Below are 24,589 nucleotides of genomic sequence, written 5' to 3'. Positions count from 1 at the left end.
ACTAAGACATTTCCCAGATCATTCCTTGTTGTTATGTCACATTGCTGTAAAGTTTAATTGAATTATGAAAAGAATACACTTGGTTTGTTTCTGAGGCTCAGTAATATATCCTTGGGTAAAGTTCCAATGCCCCATGACCAGCAGCCAGGGTATTATAAATACTGGAACAGGCATGACTTAAAGAACTGTCTCCAACCTGAATGGAAGGACCCTTTATCAGGTACTCTTAACTATACCATACACACCAAAGCTGAAGGAAACGGACTTTCAGATTCATTTCCTATCAGAAACAGCCCCTGCAGTGCACTGGCCTATAGAGCACTGCTCACCTTAAAACAATGCCCAAATGGAGAAAAAGCTAGCAGGTTAAGATGAGAAGAAGGCAACATCTGAAGAAGACTGCAGACCCAAGACACCGAACCAGGCCTGTATGCCAATTACTTTGATAATTTCTCCTACGTTTGATTATGAACTACTCCAACTGTTAAGTTCATGGTAAATTACCTATGTCTAGTACTTCTGTGTTACCTTGGTGGGTTTCCCTACTCCATGGCTCTAACTAGATAGCCCTCAGAAACGTTATTCTAAAAAGAAATTATAGTTCTGTTTAGGCCACTGTTGATCTTACAAGGTGGGAGACCTCACCTGGCCAATTAATACCTGCTCTGACCCTGACCATAAATATGAAATTTCTCATAAGATCACTCAAACTCAATCAGGAACACAAGGAAAATTTTAACCCAAAAATATAACTTCTTGACTATTAAATTCTTACTCATGACTTTATAAACGTTACTAGCTGAATTCATTATATCCTGTCTATATAATAAAATTGTTGTCTGTTACATTTCCCAATGTGTAACTAGCCTACAAGATTGATGATGGCTAAACATCTTGAAGGAATATATAAAATTTATAACTCTGTGTAAAATAACTGTAATAGTGTGATTCTAGTTATGGTAATGAGCAACGAAGGGTAAAAAATTCCTGGATCATAATAGACTAGTAAGACAGGCGATCCAGAGAACTTTTAGTATCAACAGGGTCTGATAAAAAACTAACACCTTGAATGGCAGCTCAGAAGATAATTCACCTGAACTAGGAATGAGCCATCCTAGCACCGTGGGACAAAATTGGTCATGAAACGTCTCAAAATATTGGTCGAATTTAGGACCAAGGGGGAGCACTGTGAGTGAAAGTACTACAATGTGAAAGAAAATACTGCAACCATGTCAGTAAACAAAGAATGCTGAAGCCAAGTCATCAGCAGCTGCTGCCACACCCCAGCAATGACAGGCCTACAGCCCAGCCTCTCAGCCACTCACATTGGTGCCCTCTGAGAGGACTCAGAATAAGAAAGGACAGGATACTTGCCCTAGATAGCTAGGTGCTTGTTAAAGTATGAATTCAGTGAGTCCAAATGTTTGCTTCCTCCCATATATAGAAAACCACTAAATACTTGAACTTGAGATACCTGGCTTTCTTTAGATAACAAGCAATCTTTTATTGTTCCAACTACCTGGTCTTTGTTGTAAAGCTCCTGTATATCCTAGCTCTTCCCATACCTCTTGGGAGCAGTCCCTCAGAGTGATCTGAGAGGCTGTCATCCCAGCTCGAGTCCTTCCGCCAAATGAAACACAACTCTTAATTTTAGGCTGAACGTTTATTTCAATCAAGTCCCAGAATAGACACAACTCATCACTTCTGTAATGGAACACACTGGATCAGGAACCAAAAGCGTGTTCTAGTCCTGAAAAACTACTGGTTCCTCTTTCTTCCTGTCATTATACAATCCCACCAGAACTCATTACTTTGCTGTCTGCTCATCTGGTAACCAAACTCAGAGAAGAGTCAACTCAGCAGAGCGCCCTACTGGGGAGAACAGCCGGCAAAAGCGCTGTGGGTTGCCTGCCGTCCCGCACGCTCTGCTGACCCCTAGTGTCTTCCGTGGAGACCAGGCCAACAGAGCTGTTTCCAACAGCTGCAAAGTCCCACAAGTTAAGAAAATCATTTTATTTTATACGATATGTTACGTATATATCATCACTGAAAACAGCTTTGCCAGAAGCCCAAATCTTCAACATTAATCTGCAAAGGCAAATCCGGTCCCTAAGTGAAAACAAGTCTTAAAATGACTCTAAGGCCTCCAAAGTTCTCTCCACGACCATCAACCAAACTGCCTGCAGGTCTGCAGCTGCAGGCGGCAACACGTCTGCTTTTAAAGCAACCCCTTCCTGCCCTCGGGTGCTACAATGTCCCTCTACGCCCTCCCATCTCAGGGTAAGAGCAGCCGCTGCAGAACCTTGCAGGGCAGCACTGACAGGACTGGACAAAGAGGATCAGAGCTAAACTAAGCCTTCTGATGACACGAGCTTGTCACTGTGTCACTTTACATATGAAGATATATAGAGAGAGGTTGGGTGATCTTGCTCAAAGTCACACAGTTAATAAGTGGCAAAGTCTATAACTCTGCTTCTCCCTCCAGCGTGACGCCCCAGCTGGGACGCCCGCAGGGTTCTCTCATGCCTGCCTGACCAGTCCTTTCCTGTCACTTATAGCCCACCACATTGTCTGACCCTAGCCTGCCTTTTCAGCATCTTTTCCGTCCAGTCTCTCAGGAACAAGGCTGCTCGGGCCACTGTATGACTTCCGGCTTCCCAAAACCTTCGTGGTCAGGCTGGTCTTGCCTGTGCATCCAGCACCCTGCTCAGAGGCTCTTCCTCCCCTGCAGGAGGATGTTTCCACTCTCCGCAGGGACACCCCCTCAGGGAAGCCCTCTTCTCACCCTCAGCATGGCAGGTGTCCAGGCCACATCCCGAGCTGCCCCATTAGGACTGCGGGTGCCCAGGGACTAATCAGACTAGCAGCCTTAGAGCCAGGGATTATGCCCGGGTCTCCCTGAAGAACTAATGCCCGCCCCACAGTCCCCAGCCAGCAGGTCACCTGGAAGTCACAGCAAGTGCCCCACCCAATCCAGAAGTCTCTTCATTTGCCAGCACCGCTGAAGACTGGTTTCCAACCTTTGGTCAGTTTTGCACAAAAAGGCACCTTCCACTGTGAACCGGGGGGGTTTTGCTTATGCTACCCAAAATTATTGGAAACGTCAAGGGAAACCAAAAGGCCTTTTCTCAACACTTTTTTGATGACACCCTCCCACCCACAATACTCAAATGTTCAAGAGAATTGGGTCCACGTGATTTTGTTTTCCTTACGCTAAGTGGCTCAAAACACTGCGGGATTCTTTCTCTTTTGAGGGTATTTGTACTAAGTTTATAGGCTTTAATCTGCTTTTGTCTCTCTCTTCAGTATCCCTAGCAGTTGCCACTTCTTTCTCCCTTCAGCAGCCTCCCTCCCAACATCAAGTCTAGGAAATCAGCTGTGATGAGGGGCCCAGGGGCAGTCACAGAAGATGCAGCTAAGGCACAGAGAGGCGACATAATTTGCCCAAGGTGATCAGCTTCAACCCCCAACAGTGTGTGTCACTTCCGTCTGTTTAACTCTTATGCTAAGCAAGTTAACTTTTTGTAGATTATAGTTATAAACAGATGAGGTATCAAAATATATACAAGGACACACATCAACTCTAAGATGTTGATTAACTCCACTATTTTGTTTCTATTTATTTTATTTCTGTTAAAAAAATTAAGAATCTCTGCAGTCAATATAGCAAAATGTTACTGGGTTTTAAATCCAGAATATAGAGGTGTTAAGTGTGTCATTGCTCATACTTATTTGTATGTTCACAAGACAAAATGATTTGAAAGTCTCTCTTCCCTCACCCTACTCACTACTGGCTCTCAACAGAGCTCCCAGTCCACACATCTAACAGCCTTTCATTTTACCCACAGCTGAACTCATCAGTTTTCCCCAGAACTCCCTCTGCAGGTTTCCCTCATCACAGCACAGCAGGACTATCATTTACCTCATTAATCCACCCAGAAACCTGGGCCTTACTCCATTCTAACTTCACAGACAGCATTCATCCTTTCCTTTTTACCATCGAAACATGTCTTCAATCTGTTCGCTTTTACCCACTGACCGTCCCACCGCTCAAGTGGAAGCCACCATCACTGCCCACCTGGACTCACGAGTCTCCCAAGTGGCCCCACAGCCGCCCTCCCCTACTTGAGACAAATGGGATTGTGTCAATCCCGTGCTTTTAGGACTCTTTTCAAACCCACTTTTCTTAGAAGAAACTCCAAGTTCTTCACATGATGAAGGTCTTTGCCATCAAACTGTCAGCTCAGGGAGGGAAGGACCCGCCCTCTCCCCTTGGCCCCACCCTCTGGCAGAGCATCAGCATGGGAGGACCTGCTGAGCTACACCAGCCTGTATTCTAAACCTGGTCTTGATTTCTTAGCAAACTGCTTCACTTATCCATATAAATCCAAGGTAGATTAGAAAGATTTTAGATGTTGAGCTAGACTTTTGATTTGGGGATTTTGCACTAGCAACCTGCAAGTACATGTTCTAATGATTCTGTCTTCTAAAAACCACACCCAGATTTAAGTAGTACTTGTGGAATGTCTTCGGAGTAAAAGGGACTGTACTTTTACAGACTTTATATTTTATAACATGAACAACCCACACAGGGTCATAAATGGAACAGCCTCACAAGTGACAGAAGACAGGTGAGAGGCATATAGCAACAGGTCAGAGAGATGGTAAGAGCAAAGTTGATTCTCAAACCCCCGAAAAAATTCCTCAAAGAACCAAAAACTCTGAATTTTGAAAGTAAAATACTATCATACAAAGAAATAAAATAAATAATCCTCTTTATCAGGGTTTCAAGATCTGACTCCAGAATTTTTAGCAGGCTATACTGAATCCTAGCACAGGAAAATCAGATAGACTAGTGGTGAGTAAGTTCCAGGGAAATGGCAGTAATTCCTCCACTTGTAAAAGGACATACACTCACCTGTCAAGGTGAATGTAAACCGCATTCTGGAGAAATTCGGAAGCTCCCAGGCTCCGCTTCTGGATGGCAAGTACACGGACAGCTTCAAAGCATGCTTCTAACTGAGTCACCGGCATTCTTACACTGCAGGGGGAAACGGAGGCCCTCAGTCATGAGCAGAGATGTTCCTGTCGTGTCACACAGCCCGTGCCTCGGGGACTCAGTGCCCTGCAGCAGCCCGGCCCCAGGCGAGGACACGCAGCATGGCCCACCCAAGCATGAGGTGCACTGTGCTTGAGAAAGCCCATCCCCGATGGGGGCAAGAGGTGCTGGTGGGTTTGTGTGAACCTATAAATTCTCACAGAAATACACCTACATACAATCAAGTGATACAATTAAGAGTAGCAGGCTATTTAACAAAATTTCAATTGTCAGTGGAAATTTTACCATTCCTTTCCACTTGTCCCCTGCACTCTGAGACAGGCTTAGGCTCTCTCACACCTGCAGCTCTGATGCAATTGTTCTGAAGTCATTTTACTTTGCTGCAAGTTTCTTCACTCCCCGTGTCGCTGTGACTGTCGTCTCTTAACAGAGTCAGATGTCTTCCTGGATCTCTCTCTGAGTTCCTTGCTCCTGCTTCTCAGATCCTAAGATAAAGGGCAAGTGAAGACACATGACTAGAAAAGGCACTGAGGACTTGACTAAAGCCTTCAGTGACCCCTATGTGAGTGCTGCCCACCCCTTACCTTCACTTCTCAAGGTTCTGCCCAGGGTGACATCCAGACAGGATAGTGTCCTGGGCCAATTAAATGCTGTGTGGCTTGCACGCACGGACAGGTGCAGGAGCTGGTTCCGGAGCCGGGCACCTACCCACCTCTGCTCGTCTCTCTCCCGAAGCCCCGCTTCCAAGCCCCCAGGCTCCCTAATCTTCTGTCCTTCTCTTCTACTTTACTCCAAGCCCTTTTCCTCTTCCTTTATTCACTACTTATCCCCAGCTGGAGTGATTTTTCAATCACAGTATCTGAAAAAGTTTCCTGCAGCTGAAAAAGAGGTCTCCAGAGGTCAATGCTCATATGCTGGTTCTTGAAGAGAGCCCCAGGTTAAGGAGACCCTCACCAACACTCACAGGGCATCAGACATGTTGCAGGGTCGACCACCCCCAACAAGAGTTTGCTGTGACCCCAAGGCACGCACAGCATCCCTGCTCACAAAAATGTAGTTGGCTCATTTATCCGTTATTAAGAAGCAAAAATTAAAAATTGTTCATGTTTCTTACTAAAATTATTTATGAGGTGGAAAAAGGAATTTTAATAGAAAAGAACAAATTTGACTTCATGTTAGATGTGTTCCTTTGGCTTTAAACCTGTGCCCTGTTTTCTAGGCTCAGACTTGCTAGCTCTGCACCTTTTGTAAAAGAAAGTTGCCTTTAGCCTGAAATATCCAGGAGGGCCTATTCTGCGGGCTCTGATCTTTAAGGATGTTAGCTCTTCTACACTTATGTAGAGATGGCAAGTTGCAAAATAGAGAATAACCTTTTTTTTTTTTTTTTGGTGTTTTTAAAAGGTCACCATGAGTTGACCCACATGGACAGCTGCAAGAACAAAGGATTCCAAGGAAATCAATCCGAACAGCAAGAAGTTTGCAACAACGAACCACACCCCCGCCCCTTTTTAGTAAAAAAGGAGACTGAATTCTGACTTGGGGAAGAGGGTTCTCCAGGATATCAGTATGCCATCTTCTGGGTCTGCCAGCTTTTCAAATAAAGTCACTATTCCTTGCTCTAACATCTCATCTCCCGATTTACTGGCCTGTCATTCAGGAAGCAGAACTAGTTTTGACGTGGTAACTAAATGACTTCATTGGAGTTAGTATGTCTCCACTGTTTCCTCATTTACAATATGTCACAACCTGTCACTTTTATATGCTGTTTAGCAACACAACCAAAAAACCTAACATAGGGAATTGATTCCAAGGAAATAAAATTATTTCAACTCCTTCAAAACTTTTTTTCTTTTCTATTTTATTTGTTTTGCTTATTGAAAAGAAAATAAAAGTCAAATCTATTTATTTCATGTATTTTTGTTATAGCTGCATATTTTAAATACTAAAAAGATATTTAAATTGCAATAAAAAATTGTTCATATATTAGTGTAAAGATGTATAAACAATCAATGTGGATTAGGAAAGGTATGGATATTTACTAAAAATCCACTGCACATCCAGTCTTTTACAAGCATATCCTGGAATATAAGCTGTATGACCCAGGGGTCCACCACCCACATTCTCACTGCCGAGTTCCTTAGTAATCATCTACCAAGGCACCAACATAGAACCACGTGATCAGTATTTTAGGTATAAATAAGGGAATTAGCTCATTCAATTCTATAAAAAAAAAAAACTTAAAATAATTACTGAACTTACTTACAGACAAAGAAAATTGGACACAAAGAAGTACAGTTTCTTCCCCAAGGTCACAAAGCTAATAACTGGTAAACGCAAGATTTGAAATCATCTGCCTGATTCTAAAAACTAGGTGGAAATCCCATTTGACTGTGGAGGGTCCAGAAGCACAGCCTATCACCATATCTTTGTTCAGATCTAGCCTTAGACAGCCTGAGAAAGCACCCCATTCCTATGGAACTCGAGGGCAAGTGATATCAATAAGGATTTTATATTCAGTAGTTTCTTAGGCCTCATTTATATAAAGTGTCAGCAGGTCAGCACAAAAACTCTGGGAAATATGAGTGGATCCAGAGCTATTTGCTGATTAGAAACTCAGTCTACCAGGACAGAGTTACCTTCCCATGAGAGGCCACATGGACATAAACTAAAGGCAGGTGAGCAATGAAAACTAGCAAGACCCTGGAACTCAAGCAAGAAGGACCCCTGCCATCCCCTGCCGAGTTGCCTCTTCACCCACTTGGACACGATGGCAGAAGACCCAGGTTCTTGTCCAAGTTACACCATCATGGATTCTCACCCATAAAAAGTTACTGCTCTATGCTCTTAAGTACTTTCCAACTCAAATATGATGAAACCAATATCTCAGCAGAATGTCTATATCTCCACATCCACTCTTCTATTAGGAGAATACTTCTATGGCAACAGAGCAGAAATCCAATTAAAAACACCATGCAAGAAGCCGGGAGAATATCTGCATAAGAGACTTTGTTCTCACGCTCAGTGAATGGAAACACAGAAAAAGTGTTCCTTCTCCCTCAGCAAGTGGGAGGTAGCCTGATTGTGTGTGTGTGTGTGTGTGTGTGTGTGTGTGTGTGTGTGTGTGTAAATCAAATACAATGAATTCTGGGATATTTACAGATTTTTTTATCTTACTGTCATTTCATAAGGATAAGACAACCTTTAAATTAATTTGAATCTAGTGTTCTGAGAGAATCTCAGGCTCTTTTGGTGGAGGAGGGGAAAGGGGAATAGAAAGGAGGAAAGAAGTAAATGAAGAAAAGGAGTACGAATACTGCTAGGGAAAGGCAAGACATTAATTTTGTTCCTAATTACATCACACACAAATTATGGACTGGCTTTCCCCCATGTCTTGTCAAGCACTGAGTTGCAGAAGAAAGGTGACAGCCCATTTCTTACTGAGCTTGTGATTGTACGTGGAGTCTTATAGACACAAATCATTTACCCTGATCAAACACTCTAGCAGCAGGCCGTAATTCTCCTGTTTTGAGAGACAAGAAAACAGGTGTTCAAAGAGGATATATAAGTTGACAAAAGTCAGAGGACCAGTAAACAAGAGAGGGTGAATTCAAACTCAGATCTGAATGCAGAGTCTGCTCTTCTCACTCCCAGGACTGGAAAATCCTTAACACACAGGCTTCCCAGCTCCCCTGCAGTGTTCCTGGTACCAAGGATTTCCCATAGCGATGGTCTCCAGTTCTCACAGACACAGCACTCTGTGCGGCCAATGGCCTCCATCAGACCTTGATCATCTACCTGCCATGCCCAACATGCTTCACCATAAAGGCAGGAAAGCTGGCTTTCAAGTGCATAAAAAGCCATCTCTGGTCTAAACTGGTCTCTTCTGCAGCTTCTTCAGCCTAAAGGCAGCCATGAAACTGCTCAGAGTTTGTACATAAGCCACACTACCTCTCTCCATCTGTCTCCCCAAATATACTACTTAGCTATGACCATTTTGATAATCTTGGAAACAAATTTTGAAAAACAGAAAAGAAAGGATTCTGGAACAAGTACTTAATACTTACAATTTTAAATGACAATTTACAAAGTGAGTATTTACAAACCGAATCTGCCTTCCTAGGTGTCAGTTTTAACAGTTACAAAATATAATACCAAAAAATTCTCACTTACAGAATTAACAAAGACATCAACAATAATCTGGAATAAACTCAAAATTAAAGCCCCTGTTCTACATGGAGAAAACTACTGGACTCTACTGAGGAGTAAAGTAAGAGGTGTGAATGTAGAGACATCAACATATTGCATGGAGGAAAGCAGTTTTGTAAAGATGTAAGTTCTCCTAAAGATAATTCAAAACTTACTAAAAAATCCCATGAAAATCCTTATCTGCTTTTTTTTTAACTTGAACGAAGTATTTTAGATTTCTTCAGGAATAATAGTCATAATACTAGCCAAGAAAATTTGGGATGGAAGAAAAGAGTAAAAAAAATCACACTTTCAGTTATTAAATAAATTTTTACAATATATAAGATATAGTGCTGGAGTAAGAAAGTAAAATTGACAGAAATAAACCATGAGCTCAAAATGAGACTCTAGTGTACATAAGCATACTGTATAGGTGGGATTTCAAATCAAAGAGAAAAGTATGAATTCAATAATTGTCCTGGGACAATCAGAGAATCACCTGGAAAGAACAAATTCTATTCCTGTGCTAATGACCACAAGAAAAATTACAGAGAGTGATGTAAATATTAAAATACTAATAACAACAAATGCAACTCTTTGCTCATATTAATTCAACTTCTCCTCACTATAACAAGTACTATTATCATCTCCATCTTAGAGATTAAAAAAACTTACAGAAGAGATTTATATCATTATAAGAAAGTGTTTCTAAGAATAATAACAAAGATAAAACCCAAAAGAAAGACATTTACAATCTTAAAAATATTTTGGGCCAAAACGAAAATAAAAAACCTACTGAACAAAATGAAAGGCAAGAAATGACAAGAAAAAGCTCTGTGATACATGTTGATGAAGACAAGCGGTTAATGTTCATAACATACAAAGAGCTGTCACAAAGCAACAAGAAGTTCCCTCACTTAAATGTGTGCAAAGGACAAAAGGGATCATTCACTTTTAAAAAGTCAGATGGCTAATAAGTGAAAAATGCTGGATACCTCACTGGTCATCAAATACAAACTAAAACAATGAAAAAGCACTTTTGCTCATCACATTGGCAAATATTTATAAAAGATATTCTAGCTAGTGTCCATCTGTGAGAGAATAAAATGTGAGCGACATTTTGGAGGATGACATGTCAATGGATATGTAAACTCTGAAAAACGTGTGTACACACAGGCTCAACTCAACTTCTAGGAATCGTTTCATTTAGAAAAAAAATCAGTTCAAAAAGATGTACTCATCAGAGCATTTACACAGCACTGTTTACAATGGTGGGATGAAAAGCTGAAGTGAAATCATATCCAGTGATAGAGAATTGGTTACATAAGTTATTCTACAGCTTTTCATTCCCCACTGGAGAAGCAATTTCTAGAGTCACTTGAAAGGAGCCTGAGATGAATGTAAATGTCATCCAGGGACTAAATTTCCAGAAGCCTTAACTAAAGGAATACTCATACAAGATCACAGGTATGTTTGTACAAGAGGGATGCCAGTCAACATCCTTTCTGAAAGTGGAAAATGGAGAAAACTTAAGGGTCCAACATCAAGAAAATGATGCGGTAAATCATGGCGAGATGTGGGCTCTGAAGGGGCTGGCGATTTGGCATGCTCCAGGGCCTTGTCCACATCACTCTCCCACCAAAGGTGTCCTTGCACAAGAGACCACACCTGCACATCAGGAGACCCCTCCACTCTATCTGAAAGGACCGGGTGAGTCTGGAGTGGGAGGACGTCTATGATATACCCGTGAGTGAATAAAGTGAGCTGAAGAACACATACAGTATGGTCTTATTTTTCAATAAAGCATATATACACACACATATAAGTAGATTTCTCATATATGTGTATGTATGTATGTATGTATGTATTTATGGTTATATATATATGTCATAAGCATAAAGGTCATGAAATATATACACCACATTGCCAACAGCTTTTACAGTCACGAAATAAGGGGAAGGGAGTTAGGGGCCTTTTGGTACCACCACAGTTCTCTTTTCAGTATTTCAGTTAAGTATACTTGAATTTAAAAGTTTATTTAAGTCCGAAGTAAAATGGACGATGCCTCCACAAGACAGAATGCTATACTGGTCATTAAAAATCATGCCAGGGGAGATAGAATATTGCAGAAAAACATGTAATAATCCGAATGGAAAATGGAGGTCTCCACACAGTAAACAGGCACAGAGTGCTCACTGGTTTTTATGACAGAGGTGATACACACTGAAGAAAAGAACAGAAAATAGAAGTTAAAGTGTTAATTACTGTCTCTGAGTAGTGGGACAAGGATACCCTCTTTGCCCCTTTTTTCAGACTTATTATATTAAATACACATTATTTTTCATCTGAAAAAAAGCATTTTAAGATGTCTATTACAATGCATTGGAGAAAATACATAAGTACTTACAGAAACAAATAACTAGGAGACACTGCAGCAGCGCCACAAAATGTAGAACGGGCGATCCTGAATAACAACATGCAGTTACATAAGGACCCACAAATTGAGAGCACCTGCTGTAACAGGGCGTGGCCCCCTTCTATTTGTCAGTTGTGTCTTCAGGGCTGAGGCAGTTCTGAGCACGGCCAGTGTCAGTGCTGGTGTCTGGATGGATGCCACTGGAGGTGAGGGCACCTGCAAGCCAAGAGGAAGAACAGAAATCATCCTCTGCTTTTTCTGTCTTGTTTCTTTGTTACTGTAAAAGAGAGGCATGAATAAGATAAACTAAATCTTCCCTGCTGAAATTTAAGTAATGAAACCGTTTTTAAAGTCTTCACAGCTTATATTCTGCCTATAACTGTCTTTACAACAAAGCATCATATTTATTAAATGTTAATTAACTCAATTAACTTCCTGTTGAAACCTATTAAAGAACATGAAATGCACTACGTGAAAGCACCACGCCTGCAGTGACTACCCCATCTGTCTTGACGGCAGTGCAGTCAGCCCACACCATCCCGTGGCCCTGAGCTCCTGATGATGCTAAGAGAGCACGCTGCCACCTCAGATGGAGAGGAACTCTGAAAGCATTTTCTGAAGTCAACAGCACTGACAAAACATAACTGACAAATCCCAGGCTTCTTGGAGGCTGTCATTTTCTGTTTCTGGCCAACACCCGTCAATGAGCAGAACCACCCCATTCCGAGCCATGGGACTCACGTGGGAAGCAGTTTTGGAGAAATTTCCATGTATAGAATGTAACCAACTATACATAGAACTCTGACAAAGGAAAAGATGAAATACTCTGATTTTGGAAGACACTCAAAATATTCTCCCAAGCCTTAGGAGCTGGAAAGGCTTGGCTTCTCTTCATCCACTTATTTATTTCACATCCAGGGAGAATCTCCCACAAACCCTGTTTCCCTGTGTCTGCTGGGAGCCTCAGGCACACTCTTGTTGTCAATCTTATAAGTCACAGCAATCTTATAAGTCTTATGTGTCTCACGTCTGCAACCCTCACACAAGCTCGCCAACTAGACACAATGTCTGTACTTGGCCCCATTTTCTCACCTGTTTATTTGGTATCTGTTCTTCTGTAAGTTGCCTAATATGTTTCTTGGAACAAGTAAGAAGAATGAGTGGGTTGATAAATACAGATGGACAGGTGAGAGATGGGCAGACAAACAGAGAGACTCCAAGAAAATGGGAAAGAAAAGGGGAAAGAAAATTTCCTATGCAAAACCCTCTTCTAGTCAGGGAAGAAAACCACCACGGAGAAGTGTGAAGAGGCAGGTAGCTATCCTAAGGTAGCTTAGGATAGTTTTCTGGATTCCATGTAAAGTCACACCAAGTGATGAGAGGGTAGAACTATAAATAATAAAAGAAAAAAAGCATGCATGCTTGAAAAATATATCTACAATATGTACTTTCTAAAGAATAGATTCAAATCAGCAAGGCCCAATAACACAATTTTTGGGTATTTAGAGAAGTGAGAATCCCACATCCAAACCACAAGACATCCCTTTGGCGCACTGAGAGTCTACACGGGGCGGTCATAAAGCTGTCTCCACAAATCCATTCTATCCTGCACTTACGAGGAATGAACAGCTGTGCTCAGGCTGCCCACATGCATCATTTACACCCCACAACACCTGTACGGTGGAGGGACGCCTAGCGAGCCCCGTCTCTGCAGGACAGGAAACAAGTATGGGAGAGGCTAAGCAGACCTACCAGTTCTCCATCTCACAGGACTGGTCACTCCAGAGCAGGACTCGGTCTCAGACCCATGTTTGTAACCACAGTACTACCGTGCTTTATGTGCTTTTTGTGTGTATAATACATTTGTTTCTGGCATGAAAGGATATTTAATAAATTTTCGGTTGTCTTGTCTATCTCATTAGCTCACAATCAATCTTTATACTGTTGAACTGTACTATTTCAAAAAGAGTAGAACTGAAAAAGCAGGGGTCAGAAAAAGTGGGGCTGCATTCTTTATCTGGTACCTCATCTCATCCAAGTCCCCAACCAGGGAGAAGGAGCAAATGTTTTCATCTTTTAAAGAGAGGGCTCCAGTGATGGTGACTTACTCAACTCCAAAACCAAGGCTGGGGGAAGGGCACAGGCAGCAACCAGAGCAGTATCACCTGTAGGAAGGAGAAAAGAGGTCATGGGAAGGCTCAGGGGGTCATCCTGATTTAATTTCAATTGATAAAAGAATACCACAGTCTGAAAATACTACCATGCAATGGATTTGCTCTTTCTTGACATCTAGCAAGTTTCCACAGCCCACATGTAACATTATCATGTACCAGTGAAAGGAAGAGTCTACAGACAGGGAAAATCAATGCCACAGGCAGGCTGAAAACCAGACTGGATGAAAGGAAGAGAAAGGGCATAGTTAAGAAGAGGGAAAAGGCTGGGAAAAAGACATCATCACAAGGACTCTCAAGCATCATCCAACAATCATATAATCATTCATTCAAGAGAGGGTTACTGAGGTCCTATTTTGTGCAAGATTTTACACAGGGCAAAGAAAGAGCACAGCGTACATGGTGGCAACTAGTGTCGGGGCTAAAATACACTTTTGATCCCGGTAACTTGCTCACTTTTACTCAGTATAAAGGCAAAGATAAAAAGTAAAATAATACTCTGTAAACACAATGCATTGTTGAAAAAAATTAAAGAAGTCCTAAATACCTGGACAGACACACCGCGCACATTCCTGGATCAGAAGACAGCGCTCTTGGAATGGCAGTGCTCCCCAGAGCGATCCATACATACAACGTGGTTTCGATTACAATCCCAGCAGGCACATCTGCAAAAAGCTGCTACTACAATTCATATGGGAATTCGAGGGTCTCAGTAACCAAAACGTACTTGAAAAAGAAGAACAACATGAGAGGACTTGTAATTCTCAATTTCAAACCTTACAACTGTACCTCCAAGTGATATTAGAGGCCATTTTTAAGTTATTATTGTGTTTATCCTTATTTTCCAAATTGCCTAAAATGAATATATCTTTTACAATAAGAAAAATAAAAAGTAAGGTATCTTTTAAAACATGCACACCGATTCATTCATTGGGAAAAAAATATTTTAACTATAAAGAGGTAAACAAATATCTAGTGAAAAAGGACTACTTAAAAACAAGAGTGCATTTACATTTTTCATAAATTGAAATCTGAAAAGCACAAACACATCAAGATTCTAGGGAGACCGATGCAACATATTAATATTTATTTCCAAAATTCTAATTTAACAATGAAAACTCAAGAAAGGTAAAATCATGTTTGACAGCCAACTGCAAACACATGGAGAGCAAAGGCCTAGAAATCACAGTTCCTTTAACTCTGCTACTACCTCAGTAGGAGAGGAAATTCCTCACTGAGAGGACAGTGGAATCCCATGCATAAGACAGGATATGCAGTACAAACTGCACTAGAATCAGGGGTGATTTTCTTAGAAGAACTCTAAGGCTACAACATTGTTGAAAAACTATAAAAACTTTGACAGACAGATTAAAACACAGTCATATATATTATAGAGAAACATATGAAGTCTGCTCCCATGTTGCATAAAAATACAAACATATTTGTTCATTTATGGGCACTGATTACTTTATCCCAGGTAGAATATTTCAACTAAAACAAATAATCAATAATACACTCCTCTTGTCAAATCTAGTTGATAAGTTACTCTGCTATGTAACCATAATGTGTCTAAGATAGTTCTAAAATTAGTGAAAAAGATCTTTTTATGGTTCCCTGAACTCTTCTCAAAATTCCAAGCTAAATTTTAAAATAGATCAGAGCAGTATTTCTATATTATCTTTTCCCTCGTGAAATGAACAACACAGTCTGTTGTCAAAATTCTGTCCTTTCAATGGTTCACGAGCACCATATCCTAACAAAACTGCTGGACAGCAAGGCACTATCCAGACAATGTGACCAAACCAATGAAACACAAGGAAGACAATGACCCTATTCTGGAGGGCTTATATATGTGTCAACACAGGGGTTTTTATTTGATTGGTTTGATTGGGTAGCAAAATAAAATCACTCAAGTACTTTCTTCTTTGAGCATTCTGTAAGTAATGACTCTGTTTTTAGTGTCATGAGCAGGAAAGAGTTAAGCATGACTTGATTAGGTCAACTAGCAACAATCATCACTGGAGAGTGAGTAATAAAGAAGTTACCTGATAGCAATGCTTCTGCCTACATGAGACCTAAAATAAACCTACACTGACCTCTGCAAGGAAAATGAGATGAGGTCCCCAATGAGAAAACAAACTAACAAGAAATCAAAAACGGAAAGACATTTTCATTAATGATTCCAGGAAGGAGTGGATCATGTTGGTGAAAAGCACAGATGTTGGGGACAAACATGAGGGTCTGAACTCCCACAGCACTGGGTAGCTGTGACACTTATATGTCAGTGAAATTTTCTGCATCTCAGTCTCCTGTCCATAGACTGGGGACAACAACAGCACCCGTCTCCTAGAATGGTCCTAAATTAAGTTATTTTATATATAAAAGTTTAAATAAAATACCTGAGATTTTAAATATTACCCCAAAAGCACAAGGAAGAAAGAAAACAGAGATAAATTGGAGTTCATCAAAAGTGAAAACTTTGCTTCAAAGGACACCATTCAGAAAGTGAAAAAACAACACACAGGAGAAAATTTTTTCAAATCATTTATCTGATTAGAAATTTGTATCTCAAAAAAAAAAAAAAACAAGCAAACAAACAAAAAAAAACTCCTACAACAATACAAAGGCAACTCAATTAAAAATTGAATAATGGATCTGAAAAGGTATTTTTCAAGGGAAATATACAAATGGCCAATAAGCACAAAGAAACGATGTTCAATATCATTAGCTGTAATTGAAATCAAGTCAAAACCACTAGGAGAAACTGCTTCACACTCACTATAATAGGATATACTCAAAAAGAGAGTAACAAACAGTAATGAGGTCACAGAGGAAGCGGAGATCCCAGCCCTTGCTAGTGAGGACTTAACACAGTGAGGCCACTTTGTAAAACAGCCTGGCAGGTCCTCAGAGAGTTAAACATTTGGTTTATGAATGACCCAGGCTTTCTGCTCTCTGGGAACACAAGTAAGAGAACTGAAAACAAGTGTCCACATAAAAACTCCTACAGGAATGTTCACAGCGCCATTATTCATCACAGACAAAAAGCAGAAACAAACAAAATGTCTATCACCTGATGAATGGGTAAACAGTGGGGCCCAGTCATACAGTGGAATATTATTCAGCAATAGCAAAGCATAGAGTACTGACCCAGGCAACAACGTGGACAAACATTGAAAACGTTACTAAGTGTGAAAGAAGTCAATCATAATAGATGGTTTCATTTACATGAAATGACTCAAATTACATGAAAATATCCAGCACAGGCAAATACTCATAGAAAGAAGAGTGGCTCCTTGGGGCTGGGGGAGGATGGGGAAGATGTGAATAACTGCTTATGCATACGGGGCTTCCTGTTGGGGGATGAAAATGTTGTAAGATTGACTGGAATGCACAATTATGGGCATAGAGTAAAAACCGCTGTACATTTTAATGGGTGAATTGTATTAAAACTGCTAAGAACAAAAGCACCTCGGGCCAGTACCTTCCCATAGTAAATGCAAATTGCTAATTTTTATTACAGGAAGAAGAAACTGCCCTCAGCATGAAAGCAGGAGATCATCAAATGTGGGTAAACTGAAATTGGGCAAGAGCATTTCACTTGAAACACTTGCTGAGTGTACACAAAATATTCAGAAATAGGAAAATCATTTTGACATCATGAAGAAGCATTCTGCTTCAAATGAAGATCAAGGATTTGGCAAGCCCAGCTGCTAAAAATGACCAGAGAAGAAACCTGGTTCTTAAAACAAGCACCAGAGCCAACAAGGAAATGGTGGTGACGAAAGCAGGAGGCCGAAAATCTGGAACAGTTAGCTACAAATAATTTCTCCACTGAAAATTCAAATAAAAAATGAAAGTGATGCAATGCTGTATTGACCTCACCTGAATGGGCTTCCTCCGGTGCACGACAGTTCTGTAACCCTGAATGAGAGACTCAGGAGAATCAGCATGTTTCCTGGGAGCCCCAAGTGACTGCCCCCCAGCAGGCTGACCACCATCACATCTGCCAGGGTTCAATTGCAGAGAAGAGACCAACTTCTGAAAGGCACAGGAAATGTTGACCAGGGAAGAAAAGGCTGCAGTCAGTCCTGGAACAGAGGCCCTGTGAGCAGAGGCCAGAAAGCTGCAGGTGAACTGGAGTGGCCCTGGGGCAGGAAGGGACCACAAGGAAGCAGATCTCAATTCTCTACTCTCTCTCCCTAGGGTAGGAGAGATAAACCTGCATCCTTCTCACCTGGAACTGTGGGTTCTGGCTGGCAGAAATCTTACAGACAGGGAATGATTATTCATGACTGGAAAAAGTCCAGCAATCGATAGGGAGTAGGGAGCCAACTCCACGAGCCTCTCAAATGCTCCCATATTTATTGTGTATAATCAAAGAAATAGTCATTAACAGTTGTGTGATAGTAAGCAGGAACTTGGGGAAAGTGGATGAGACAGAGATTATAGAATCCACCATGAGCACAATGTCTTAGTGTATCTTTAGGGAAGTCATGGGGTGAGGGGAACAAAATACATTCTTTAGATATGTGAATTACAAAGCAGACCACCAGACCAGCCAGGTCCTTGTTTTGGGGATAACAGGCTATCTAACAGCACACAAGCCCAGCTTTTATAGCTGAGGTCCTGGGTCCTTGCTTTGCAATGAGCAGAGTGCTATCTAAAACCTCAACTATGCAAGCAAAGCAATGTCTCTGCTTTTTAAGGCAAGGAGACAGGAGTGAGGATGCACAGGCGCTTGCTTGCAAAGCAGTTACTAAGCATAGTTTTTCTTCTTAAAGTTGACAGGCGGCCTGGGTCTGCTACAATTTGTTAACCCAATCAAGGGCTCCCACATGGAACCATTATGGAGAATACCCTAGGATGACAAATCCTGGTTTTGGGTCTTTTCCTGCCAGCTTCAGCCACTCTAGAAGGGTCTATGCACATCCCTGAATAACGATCCCACAGAATCAACCACACTCATAACTCCTGGTGCTTGAAACTTAATTTTAGCTCTACACAACTTAAGTTAGAAAAGTTTCAGAAATAAAAGATATTATATACTTTTTATAGCTCATCATAGGACAGATTTTTCTGATTGCCCTAAGCTGCTTCTACTTGGTAAAGCACCTAACTCTGCAGGTGAATTCAATACTTTCCATTGGGCATAACTAGCCAGTTTGAGCTCTCTAACTTCAATTGGTCAAATACCGATACACTTAATTGATTTTATTGTTCATCAATTTCAGCCGGGAGGAGAGGGAGTGTCACTCTGATCCTCAGCCCACCCTCAACTCTTTTCTCATCAGCAACTCAGGCCTCCTGAAAACAAAAAAAAAGCATTTGTTTCCCTTCTTCTACACATTCCACAAACCCAAAAGGAAACATCAGCCTGAAGAAAGAATTCAACACAAATGTTAAAAATCTATAAACCTAAAGTATCTCCATCTCTGAATCATGATACACAATGACATGAGAGTAAGTGTGTCAGGCACAAAGCATGCGTCAGCCTAACCACCTGATTTATATTCTTCAAAGGAAAGAAGGTTTTCGTATTTTTTATTATCACTCTTTGTCATTGTTTCTGATTAAGCCAAAAAATAGTTTATGAAATAATTTAGCACTGCAATAACAGATTTTTGTTGTATCAATTACAGAAGGCATTCAGAGGGGATAGGAAAACCCACCTCTGTAAAAAATTCAAAATATCTTCCCCTGCTAAGAACACGTAAACAAAATGCAACAGGGAATTCAAATTCTTGTGGAGAGGAGCAAAAGCCACAGAAACAAAGAAAGTAATACTATGAGTCAATTCAAAATTCACTGGACAAACATGATCAATGCATTCAATGAATTTTAAAGGCACACTGCAAGCCATTCACTTAATGATATGCACACTAGAGGAAGAATTTCCCTCTTTAACACATAGCAGAATTCAATAGGGTGCCCCACCAAACAACGACCAAAAAACAATCAGGTTTTTAACAGTTCTGATAAATCAGCATGTTCTAAAGATGAAAATCCAAAAATTTTAAACATTCATTCACACCACAATGAAACAAGCACTTAAAAAAACCAAAATACCCCAAAGAAACTAAGCACATAGATCATGTACATAGATCAATGAGAATTTCTTTTGCCGCTGGAAGAAAGAACAGGCTATAGCCTTTTCCTTGAAAAATAAAACTACTTTTAAAGATAAATGTTAAAACACATTTCATCATTCATGTTGCCTTGAAAAATCTGAGGCACTTGTATCTGATTAGAAAAGCAATTCTGAGTAATAATATGTTGCAATTCAGTGCCATTTTGCTTTAGAAGAAAAGAGAAAAGAAAAGCTACTGTTTCTCATATCCTGCACAGAGTGTGAAGTGCCTCCCTGCCTCTTTCTCCTCCCGTTTTCTAAGCTCATGCTCCCAAACCCTTCTGAAACAAGTATGGCAACCTCTTATTCCCACCAATATGCAAAATGAAAAAAGAAAATCAATTTATTTGTGTAAATATATGCCTATACCTTGAACTGGAGGAGAAAGGTATCAGAAGTCCATATGGAACTTATTTCTACATTCCTGAAATCACACACACAAACGTTCACACAGAAACAGACATATACCCCCAGGATTACTGGGCACTTCACAAGTTTAGGAATTCCAACTTCTAGAAGATAACTTTGTAGTTAGTTTAAAATACAAAACTGCCAGCTTTTAAAAGCCTTGATCATCTGCTAAACCATCCAAATATCAAAGAGACTCAATTAGCCTTCTCTGTAGAATGTAATTTCTCATGATGGCAAAATAGACCCTAGGAAGTACTGGATCCAAGTCTCGTGTTTATCACTTGCTATGATCGTTTTTAAGCACATTAACAGATTCAGAAAGGTATGTCCCAACAGCATTTATTCTTATTTAAATAGTATACGTGTTCAATTGCCTATACAGACTATGTCCCATGATGGTGTTTAAGAGCTATTTTGTGTATTGCAATATGTATTTTTAAGTGCAGACAAGGAGAGTGGGTATTACTCAGTTTACAGCACCTGCTTAGCATGCACAATGTCCTGGCTTCAGTCCCCAGTACCTCTAAAAAAATAAATAAAAAAAAGGGCATATTTAAAAATAAGAATAAAGTTATAAAAAAATGCAGACTAAAAACCACTGCAATCTAGGAGCCACAATTACAATTAAAAAACAAGTGTTTCTATCAAATATTGACTATATGCCAATCACAGAGACAACCACAAATCACACCTGATAACCATCACGTGTGATTCTCAGCAACCCTACTAAGTAGGCACGGATGAGAAACCCGGCACTGTGGATGAGGAGACGAAGCTCAGAAGAGCTGGGGACTCTGACCGTCCTGCTCCCCATGACACCACGTCTGGCCAGGGCAACCGCTGACGGAGCTGCACTGAGGGGACACCCAGCTGCATGGAACCTTGGGGCACTGGGGAGTTCCAGAAAACACAAAAACTGTTCAGTGAAAAACCAGCTCAAATATATTACACTGTGCCACATCCTTTAAACAGGGAACATGACTGAGAAATATTTGATGCCTCTGTGTCCTTTCTGCCATCATCAATATTTGCCCTCTCAGTGTGACCAGTGATGAACTGGACCCCATATGAAGTGCACTCAGATGGAAGATCATTTGAAGCTGTTTTATGAAGTTTGTAGGACTCTGTCTATGCCTCACACAGGCGGTCATCCATCACTTCTCCCCGGTGTGGAGGTACCACCTGAAATCACTCCTTTCTGCTTTTTAAAATCCCTTCATCTACTCCAGACTTTTCAACAGCAAAGAAGCAGCTCAACCACAGACAGTGGACAGCTTCTCACCAAATGGACTTGAACAGCCCATCGGACTACCTGGAAGCACTTTTCTTCTATTAAACCCACTTTGAGGTAGTTCATCATTTTCTGATTGGTGGACTTGGCCTCTGACTGGCCTTCTCAGAAAGCTTCCAGCCTCACATCCGGGGATGGGATAGGACCCTGATATTGGGGTAAAAAAGTGCGGAAGGCGGACATCATCCAGTCAGGTCTGCACGGGTAGAAGTGCCACAAAGTGCTAAAAAATTATGCAGTCAGCACCCCTGGGCTCCCATGGACTGATTGCACATTAACCAAACGCATGAGACACTGATGCAAGAAAACCAGAAACTTAACTTATTACTGTAACAGAAGATGTGAAACTATGAACCAGACTGCAATATCAGAGTTCAACCATGAGTACATTTTCTCCTCAACGGCCCAATCACGGGCAGGAAGTCACATGGCAAGCATGGACAGAAGTAGAGCAGGAAGGGTTTCTAGATTAACTCAAAGGACTAAATTTCTGTTATACGAACAGATCTACTGCCTGGAAAACAACGCTAATCACGGAGCACTCTTCGTGGACAGTGGCCGAGACACAACTGTGAGCACCTGTGTGACTTTCCTTTCCCTGTCCTTTCTGGGCTAACGGATGCACAGACGTACACAAATCAAGGCATGCAGATACATCTAAACTCCCAAAGCCCGTCTCTGTGAGCCTCAAAACCAGACAGCCAGGGTTTAAATACCAGCTCTGCCACTTACTATTTCTGTGACCTTGGCCAACTTAACCTCTGTGTGCCTCAATTTCCACACTGTAAAGCTGGGATAACAATCAATCTTTTCTTACTAACTTGTTGAGAAGATTGAAGGATACATTTCCGTAAAACGCTCAGAAAAGAATGTAGCACATTTTTGGTGCTCAACAAATGTCAACTTAATATTACAGTGGTTTACAAGTCTCCCTTCTAATCATCTTTTGTGTTTCCTGGCTAGTCTAAGTCCCAAAGAAAATCCTTATTTCTCATTTTATAAACTCTTGGGGTGCACCCTTCTGTTCCATCCCACCACGTCTTTAAACTGAGGGAGGGGATGCCTCCTCCCCACTACTCTGGGCCATGGAGAGTGCATCTCCCTTCACACCCCTGACCCCTTGCCCACAGCTAGCCCTCCTCACACTAACAGAGTGAGGTGTGATTCCAGGGAGACAAGCAGGGCATGTGAAACCCTTCCTTTCCCTCCAGGGTTGGCCACCCTTGGGAAGCACCCGGGATGCTCAGCTCCATGGCAGGACATCACTGTGCATGATGGGGCAGATCCTTTCAAGGGAAGGCTCGCTGTGGCACAGAGATACCTGGGACAGGGTAAGTCTCTACTTCTGGGACACAGTATCACGACACTCATTCACCCACAGCCCTGAAGTTCATGGAGAACATGGTTTCATCAGTAACAAAGAGGACATTTAACGCCTGCCTACTCTTTTGTGTCATCTCTCAGTTGGCTGCTGGAGACAACATGTGTATAAGTATTGGATCCCCTTAAGCCCCAACATATATGAATTAACAAAAAATTCTGTGGCTTAACATTGGTTCAGGGCGACTGTGTAATGGTCCTGACACTGCTGATGCTAAATTATGGGTATAGGAACTATGGAACCTCCTCAAATATCTTTCATCATAAAACCAGCTTTTCTTATTTTCCTGTTTCTTATTAGTTGCCAAAGACCGTCAAATGATGGCTTCACACAAAACAGCAGCTAAAGTTTATGAGCCCTCTTGACATACACACTGTGTTAAACACTTTACATAATTTCTAATTCTCACAATTCTACAAAGCAGATACGAGCGTCCCCAACTCACAGACGAGGGAAAAACTCAGAACGAACTGACTCAGGCTCATGTGGCTCAGTGGCAGCGCGTGCACGCAAACCCAAGTCAAAACACTACACACCTTCGTTTATGTACCAAATCTCCTCCCACCAATTAATACACAGTGGCGGGGTCAATACTCAGGGAACTCAGTACACCTTTCAGCTTTAAGGTTCTCCAGAGGCTGCTACTAGCTGTTTTATAAAATCCCGGCTCACTGGTTTCTAACACTGGAAGAAAATTCCGGTTTTGTCATTGTTTACACAGCAAGTCTGAAGTGTTCACAGCGAGATGACAGAATAAAACTAAAATATAAGCAGAATAATTTTTCCAGGTAGACAGACATAATGGACATTGTGCTATTCTGAAGCATTAAGCAAAGAAATCAAAATAAAATCACGTTGTTTAAGCCTTCTTTTACAAACAGGAAAATTAAGACTGTAAGAAGGTGCAACAGCGCCACCTATGGCTAAAAAGACCTTCCAGGTTGCCAGGAAACATGCAACACAAAAAAATGCCTGTACTATCAGAAACGAGAATCAGGTAACTAAAAGCTACTGTAGCACATACTGCACTTTGCTTCTGGGGAAGGGAGGGGTACTCAGTATTTAATCTGATATTGCTAATACTCCTGAATATAAACAAAAGACACAGGCCCATGGAAACTCATCTTAGAAGAGGAAAGAATCCAGTCTAGCCACTTCATTTTACAGGAGGGGAGACTGAGACCTTGGATATGTCCTCCTCGCAATCGGCAGCAAAGCTCTCCTAGGCCTCATGTCTTCCAATGTAGCAAAAACCAACAGATCTGTACTAGGCCTATATTCATAAAAGTCACGTCTGTATTTTTCCAACAGTAGGTTATCTAAGTATCTTGCAACATAATTCTCAAAGAGCCAGGAAATCATACAAGTTTGTTGAAATACAAAAACATTTATTTACATAGTGAAACAGCATGAGCTTTATTCTCTCTATTAAAAAAGTGACATTTCAAATCAATGTTTTGGTATTTTAAACCTGTTAAGAGTGCAGGAAAAAAGATCAAAATTTTCTTTAATCACAAAAGACAGAAGCTTATTCCCTGAAAATGA

General features: G+C 41.1%; 1 long non-coding RNA gene across 3 annotated transcripts in view; it reads right to left on the bottom strand.

The window, feature by feature from the left end:
- LOC141574623 (uncharacterized) overlaps window positions 1-24,589 on the bottom strand; it is a 119,210-nt gene that overhangs the window by 20,265 nt on the left and 74,356 nt on the right. Inside the window, exons 6-11 of one of the 3 annotated variants that reach the window (XR_012501509.1) lie at window positions 17,717-17,936; window positions 14,379-14,557; window positions 13,769-13,825; window positions 11,652-11,876; window positions 5,345-5,544; window positions 4,919-5,041 (exon numbers count right to left, since the gene is read on the bottom strand). This is a non-coding gene — a long non-coding RNA (uncharacterized LOC141574623). The remainder of the gene's footprint in view (window positions 1-4,918; window positions 5,042-5,344; window positions 5,545-11,651; window positions 11,877-13,768; window positions 13,826-14,378; window positions 14,558-17,716; window positions 17,937-24,589) is intronic. The other 2 variants (XR_012501510.1, XR_012501511.1) reach the window with 2 other exon arrangements.

This window comes from Camelus bactrianus, chromosome 22 (assembly GCF_048773025.1).
Source record: "Camelus bactrianus isolate YW-2024 breed Bactrian camel chromosome 22, ASM4877302v1, whole genome shotgun sequence".
NCBI classification, from domain to species: domain Eukaryota; kingdom Metazoa; phylum Chordata; class Mammalia; order Artiodactyla; family Camelidae; genus Camelus; species Camelus bactrianus.
This window is presented reverse-complemented; position numbering and strand designations above follow the sequence as displayed.